Genomic DNA, 7,265 nt, shown 5'->3' on the forward strand with positions numbered 1-7,265 from the left:
AAAGAGTGTGAGAGAAAAGATTGGATGGGCCTTTGGCCTGATCCAACACTCTATGGCAAGCTGCCATAGAATTCTGTGTATAGCCACCCCCCCCCCCCGATCCTTCTGTTGGCATCTGCGCATGTCTATTGTATTCTGCACTGTATGTATGCTTGTCTCATGCATTCCTTTCTATGAACGCTAGCGTAAGCTTATCTACAAGGCCACAGGTGCGGAGGAAAGGAGGCTCAGCTTAGTCTATAATGAAGTAGAGCGTGTGAAGTGCTAATTGTTTATCTTTATGGAAACCGTTGCTTCTCAGACTCTGGGCGCGAATCTGAGAGTCCAACCACGTACGCGGGAACCAATTCCATTGGTTATTGTAAGCTTTGAATGTGCTTCATTATCCCATGTCCTGCCTGTCCCAGGTATTCTAAACAGTGAACTTGCTCCTGTTCTATCATGGCTTCAATAAAATACTACTTTGCTTAAACGTGTATTGGACTGATAGCTGTGGGGATCAGACAGACGGGAGCAAAAATGTCAGGAAACTGGCAAGAAACACACATGTATTCGACTTAAAAATCCAGTTGGAAAGTGCACTGAAAGTGGATTGAGAGTGGATTATTTAGCGTATGTGACCGAAGCCAGAGTCTGAGAGCCTTTGAGTTACAGGCTGTTCAAACAGAACTCTGTGGAGACCGTCAGTTAAGAAATAACAGTTGGGAACTGACAGCTGAAGAAGAGAGAGTTTAGCACTGATGGAGCACTGGGAAGGAGGCTAAAAGAGGAGTGGGAGGATCATAGAAGATCCCCATTTAAGCCAAAAAGGGGACAGTTTCTTGTCTAGAGAAGTAATCCTTGCCCAGTGACAAGGGAGATATCTCTTAAGAGACGAGTGATCCCTTGGTTGATGTATTGTGAAGGATTTTGGAAATTTGGTTGTATGTCCCTGACTTCAAAAACTTGAAGAGTTAGTGAAACTCAGGAACCTATGCTTGAATATTTAAGCAAACACTGAAAAGAAAGCCTCCCTCCTCAAAGTTTCAAAGACTTTATTGAAAAGCAAAAACACCTACTTGTTGGCAATAAATTATCTTAAATTTAGTGTGATTACAAAGTTACCTCAGTTATCATATGTTCACCTTGTACGTACCACCTCTGATTCCTCCTGACCTTTTCCTTTCAAAGTTAAATAAAATATTTTGTTTATTTTGAACTTTCAATAGCCTCTTGTGTGCTGTTTCAGAAGTATAAGTTAAGCTGTCTGTTCCCTGGGCTGGGCCAGCATCTAAATTTATAATAACGTGACTGGGTGAGACAGCCATAGACAGAAGAAGAAGAAGAAGAAGAAGAAGAAGAAGAAGAAGAAGAAGAAGAAGAAGAAGAAGAAGAAGAAGAAGAAGAAGGAGGAGGAGGAGGAGTTTATACCCCGCCCTTCACTACCCAAAGGAGTCTCAGAGCAGCTTACAAACGCCTTTCCCTTCCCCTCCCCACAACAGACACCCTATGAGGTAGGTGGGGCTGAGAGAGCTCTGACAGGAACTGCTCTTTTCAAGAACACCTCTAACAGAACTATGGCTTGCCCAAGGTCATCCAGCAGCTGTGAGTGGAGGAGTGGGGAATCAAATTCGGTTCTCCTAGATTAGAGTCCATGCACTTACCCACTACAGCAAGCTAGATATAGGGGCTGCTCAGCACAAAAGAAGAAACAAAGGAAAAATCCTGTGTGTGAGGGAGGGACGAGGGTGAGATTGCCATAGCACACCTAAACTTAGGGCCCACATATCTGCAAGTCCCCCTCTCCTGGTATGAAACTGTGCAACAGATATGTTGTCAAGGTGTCTATGCTTTAATGATTGTATTGACTGATGATATTTTAACAGTATTTTGTTGACACTCTTAGTTACTAATGTTTATTCTTTATAACTATATGCTTTATAAATATAACAAGTTGTATATATATATAAATACATGCAAACCAGAAAATGAAAGGTTGTAGTAGTTATACTGTCACACATTTTTAACAATTCTCAGATGAGTCAATGGAGGTTTTTACTGGCAGCCATAAGCACATCTGTGACTGTAGAATACAAGCTGTGTTTACTATCAGTAAAAAAGATTTCTCTTTCAAGGAGTTGATCAATTTTACTTTCTCCATCAATTAAATACTTAAGTGCCTGTATGAAACTGAGAAAAGAAATCCTAAAGGCTTAGGTGAGGCAATGCTTAAATTTAAATATGCTTAAAAATTCAGTGGATCATTCCGAAGTTTTTCAGCACTATGCAGGATCAGGAACAGTGGATCCATTTCTGAGTTAGCAGAAAAAGGAAAGTAGTGGTTTCTCTATCACCAAAATGAAAGCAGATTTGTAAGGGATAAGAGCAGAACTTGCTCTCTTTTTCTCTCTATGTTTCTATGGGAACCATTTTTAAGTGGGTGTCCTGTTTCCTGTGCTTAGTGAAGATGTAGATTTTATGTCTAAAATGGAATTACAATTTAAAATGCTGTTCTTAGCAAAAAGGAAAATCTATGCACTGTCAGTATCATAACCTCCACTAAGCTGGCTCTAGGGTTACCAGGTCCCCTGGCTGTCATGGGGGGGATTTGGGTGCATTCCAGGGGTGGGTAGGATGTCGGCGGGTGATGCCCCAACATGATGATGTCACCCGGAAGTGATGTAATTGTGTCAGAAATGTCATGCACAACACACTCGTTTTGGGGCAAAAACTCTATGGCTTTTTGGCATCAAAATCATTGAGTTTGCAGTTTAAAAAAAAAATCATTGAGTTTGCCAAAAAACCCGAGTGCCGCATGTGACATTGCCAATGCAATGACATCACTTCCAGGTGACATCCCTATTTAAGGGTGGGGATCCAAGCAGAACAGAAGGCAAGGAGGAGAGCACATCTGTGGTATATCTAGTGAACTAGTTGCATTTAGGAGGAGGGAGCTGAGCTCTAAGTCTTGGCAGGATAAGGGTTCCCACTCAGCAAGGCTGCCAAGCCCTCTAAATATCCTCAGCTGAAGACTGCCATGCAGTGTTCCAACCAGCTTGTGTACCAGGATGAGTTTTGCTACTGCAGAGTGGGCTTTAAGCTCTCCAAGACCTTGGCTTTTCCTTTTTTGCTTGCTTGCTTGCTTCCACAGTTTCTAATTCCTGTGGACAGCTCCTGCAGGGATCTGGTCTTAGCTGCCAGCCTTAACTCTGTGACCTCCTTGTCTTCTCAACAACACCAGCCAGTTTGAAAATGGTACACTTATATCCCCTGATCTTTAAAAAAAACAAAACAAACCCCAGAAAACAGAATTATGGCTGCCCATTCATGGATGATAAAACTATCTCTCCTGCAGCAATCTTCTGTCATGTTGAGACAAGATCATCATCAGGACAACGGAGTGGTAAGTGAAAAGTGTGGGGCTTTTAATCATTGGGAAAGAGAGATTTTATTAAGTGCAATTCAGCTTCTGGCTAATCAACCAGCAGCAATTGAGGTCTTCAAGGTTTCTTACTAAATCTGAGTGGAAATTATTGTGACAGGAGAAATTGCTTCTACTCTATTTAACTGAAGTGTATGAACTCCAGAGCTTAGAAATTATTAGCCAGGAAAATCAGAGATGGGGCAGTCAGAAAATAATACTAATGCCTCTGAAATATTTATAGGAACTGATAGGGAATGGCCCTGTATAGAATTGGTCCATTTAGCCCAGAACTGTTTGCCAAGACTGGCAGTGGCTCTCCGACGGCCTTGGCAGAGGCTTTTCCCCAACTTTGGAACTTGAGATCAGTTTAACTAGGCCTTAGGGAATGAACTTGGAATCTTGGGCAAGCAAAGCAAAGCATTACTGAATGATGATATCTCTTCTTTATGCCTTTAAAGATTAAAAGAGTCACCTTAAAGCCTGGATGGCCTTACTGCTGCCCTCTGAATATATGAGTGGCACCTTTTGACCAAAGTGCCTGTGTGCTTTAAATCACCTTTTGTACTTCATTTAAATGAAATAGTTTGCACTGCCAAGGCACTAAGTCTGCCTTTACCTGTATCCACTTCAGTCACTACTGGTGCCATGTTTACTAAATTGGATCTGTAGATTTTTGAGTTGCTCCTTAAATCAAAGAGGTGATTTTCTTGCCATATTTTAAAGGCAAGCCACAGCTGTATCATAAATGTTAATATATTTATTGAATGATCCTGCAGGTGGCTCCCAGAAAGACCCATGAATGATGTGCTCTCAAAGTCAATCTTCGGTTCAAAGGCTTGTTTACGAACCAGTGGGGTGTTCAGACATTGATATTACTCATTCAGACAAATTGCCTGCACATTTTTTTTTTCAGATCTGAGAATAACTCAGGAGAGTCATCTACTGTCTTAGAACTGTAATTGGAAGCAGAGCTTTGAAATGTGGGTTTGGAATCACAGCAAAGAATTATTGTGCTCCACCATTAGGCTGTGGCATGGGAAACCGTGGGAAGCGTGACCTAGGGTCAGAAGTCGAGTTGAGCCAAACTGGTGCCACTTTTGCATCTCTAAAAGGGTTCCCCCCTTTCAGCAGCTTTGGAATGAGCCTCAACATGTCCTGAAAATGTTCACAGGGTTTCCACATTGCTGAGGCAACTGAGCCCGCATTCACTGTCTTGCTGTGCTGTGGTGGTTTCAATGTCCGCTTTCACAAGCACAGCTCAGCAAGTCAGATACACCTGTATTGCCAAGGCAGCTGGGCTCATGCCCCAGACTTGACAAGCTGCATGAAAGATTCTGTAATGATCTTGCCATAGACAGCAACAGCAAGGCAAGAGTGTCATCACACTTGCCTCTTCTACCCCCACTTCAGAGTAAAGGCAAAGCTATTGGTTTCATTTGCCCCAATGGCCATTGTCTCATAGCCACATCTGACTGGCTATCTGGGGCTATGATGTCATCACATTCGCTACAGCATTCTTGATTGAATGGGTGTCAGGCTTCCCCACAGCATCAATGAAGTACACTCTTGCAGGAAGGTTTTACTTTATTTGAAGCTATAGGTGCATGTACAGGATCACTGTTAGGAATGGGGAACAAGCAACGAGCATGGCATGTCATAGTACATTCAAACAACTGAGGCCCAATTGCGGGAGTTCCCGTGCGCGCCATCAGGCCTAGGAGCAAATGCTTCTAGGCGGCATAAGCTATCTCCTTCCCACAGTTCTTCGTGAGATCACCCAAGCAACTATCCAACAGCAACCACCTGTGGCCTTGAAAGTTATGGACGTTCCAGCAGCTAAGGAATTAAGCGCATCAACAGGTCTACATGTGAAAGCGAAAGCAATCAAACACATTCATGAAAACCAACAAAAAAACATTGGCAGCTTGCTGACACTGGGCTGGCTGAATATTTTTCTTCAGTGATTTAGGGATAATCACACTTAAACGAGGGTTTAGTCAATATCCTAACTTTCTAAAAAGGCAAATTCTTTAAAAACTATAAGATAGCACCGTTATCTTTGTTAAGAACATACACATTTAGATGAGCAATCTATGTGCATCATTTCTTCATGGAGGGGGGTTCTGGGGCAAGTAATTCTCTCTTGCAGCTGGCTAATCTACTCACAGGATTGAAAATCCAGTTTGCATCAGGACTCCTCCATGCATAGAAAGTAATGTGTAGTGAACCAGCCCAGGGATGCATAGGCCTGATTTCAGAACTGGAGAAGAGTTACACAAACTGAGGGCTATGTGTAATTCATACTTCTAGCAAGGAAAGTGGTATGTATCTGCCCACCATGAAAAAATCAGGAAAAAATTCAGGATTCCTGGTTAGTATATGTGTAACCTGGGCCTTCATTGTGGCCTGAAATTCAGCCCACACCCCTATTCTTTTATACTCAGAAGCATTGTCTCGGTTATTGCCAAATGATTACCTTATGCTTTATAAGAATGTGCAACAAAGCAGTGTGCTTGTAAAGATCTCACTGTATCCTGCTATATTGGTATATCTTACTAATGCCGACAGGAGTTCAGGTTTGGAGAAATCCCAAGAGTTTTACCTTGGACAAGCATCTCACCTCTAGCATCTACTTTAAGAACTGCCTTTTGAAATATTCGGCATATGTTGTGCCCCTAATCATGATTGTAATTATATGAATGCATAAACATTTCATCCTTCATAGCTACAGGGAAGTGTTATTGCATCACTTCACTTAGTCTTTTGGGATATGTGGTAGTGAATGCATTGTTGACAGCTGTAGCATTTAATTATTCCCATGCTGTTCCAGGGCCTTTCCACTGTGCATTAAATACCCAGCAATATATAGTACCAAAATAGGCAATCTCCTTTTTTTAAAAAGTAAAATAACTGTAGGAGATTGTACTGTGAATAATTTTTCTAAACTAAAACCTCCCCCCCGCGCGCCGAAATCCATCTCACTGAACTTCTTTCCACTTCTAACTCTGAAGAAACCTTGCAAACAGATTAAAAACTCACTTTGTAAAGATGAGTATAAAGGGGAAAAGATTAGATTGCTCTCAGATCTACAGGGCTGCAGTGTAAGAAATTTTTAGATTTTTTCTTCTTCCATTAAAACTAGTGGGACTTAAAAGTTTGCACAGGGAGGGAGAGTTTGCATGGTGACTTGCTCTGTACCGTCACCCCTGCAGATGATTAAGTGATCGCCCCCTCCTTTCCCATGTGTTCAACAAGTGTGTGGGGCTGTTGTGGGCACCAGGCTACTGTTCTCCTTGCTTCCAAGCAGTTTCTGTTTTCAGGAGACCAGTTGGATCAAAGCAAACTGATGCACAGACCCTAATGATGAATCAAATCATAACAGCACACTAGCTTAGCAATGGTACATCATAAAGCAGAGTGAACAGAAATATATTGTATTACCTTGCCTACGATGTGGCACCTGTACAAGTTTTTTCTGTTCATTGTGTTTTTATCCTACCCATCCTACAAGGAGCTCAGAAGGGTGTACAGTGGTTCTTCTTCCCCCATTTTTTCCTCACAACAACCATATGAGATAGGCTGAGAGAGTGTGACTGGTTAAAAGTCATAGAGTAGAATTCATAGAGTGGTGATTTGAACCCAAGTTTCCAGTATCCTGGTCTAGCACTTTAAGTACTATAAAGGTAAAGGTAAAGGTTCCCTTGCTCAAAAGCCAATCGAATCCGACTCTAGGGTTGCGGTGCTCATCTCCGTTTCAAAGCCGAAGAGCCAGTGCTGTCCGAAGACGTTTCTGTGGTCATGTGGCTGGCATGACTAAACACCAAGGCGCACGGAACGCTGTTACCTTCCCACCGAAGTGGTA

This window comes from Gekko japonicus, unplaced genomic scaffold (assembly GCF_001447785.1).
Source record: "Gekko japonicus isolate JY-2015 unplaced genomic scaffold, Gekko_japonicus_V1.1 scaffold1196, whole genome shotgun sequence".
Classification (NCBI taxonomy): Eukaryota; Metazoa; Chordata; class Lepidosauria; order Squamata; family Gekkonidae; genus Gekko; species Gekko japonicus.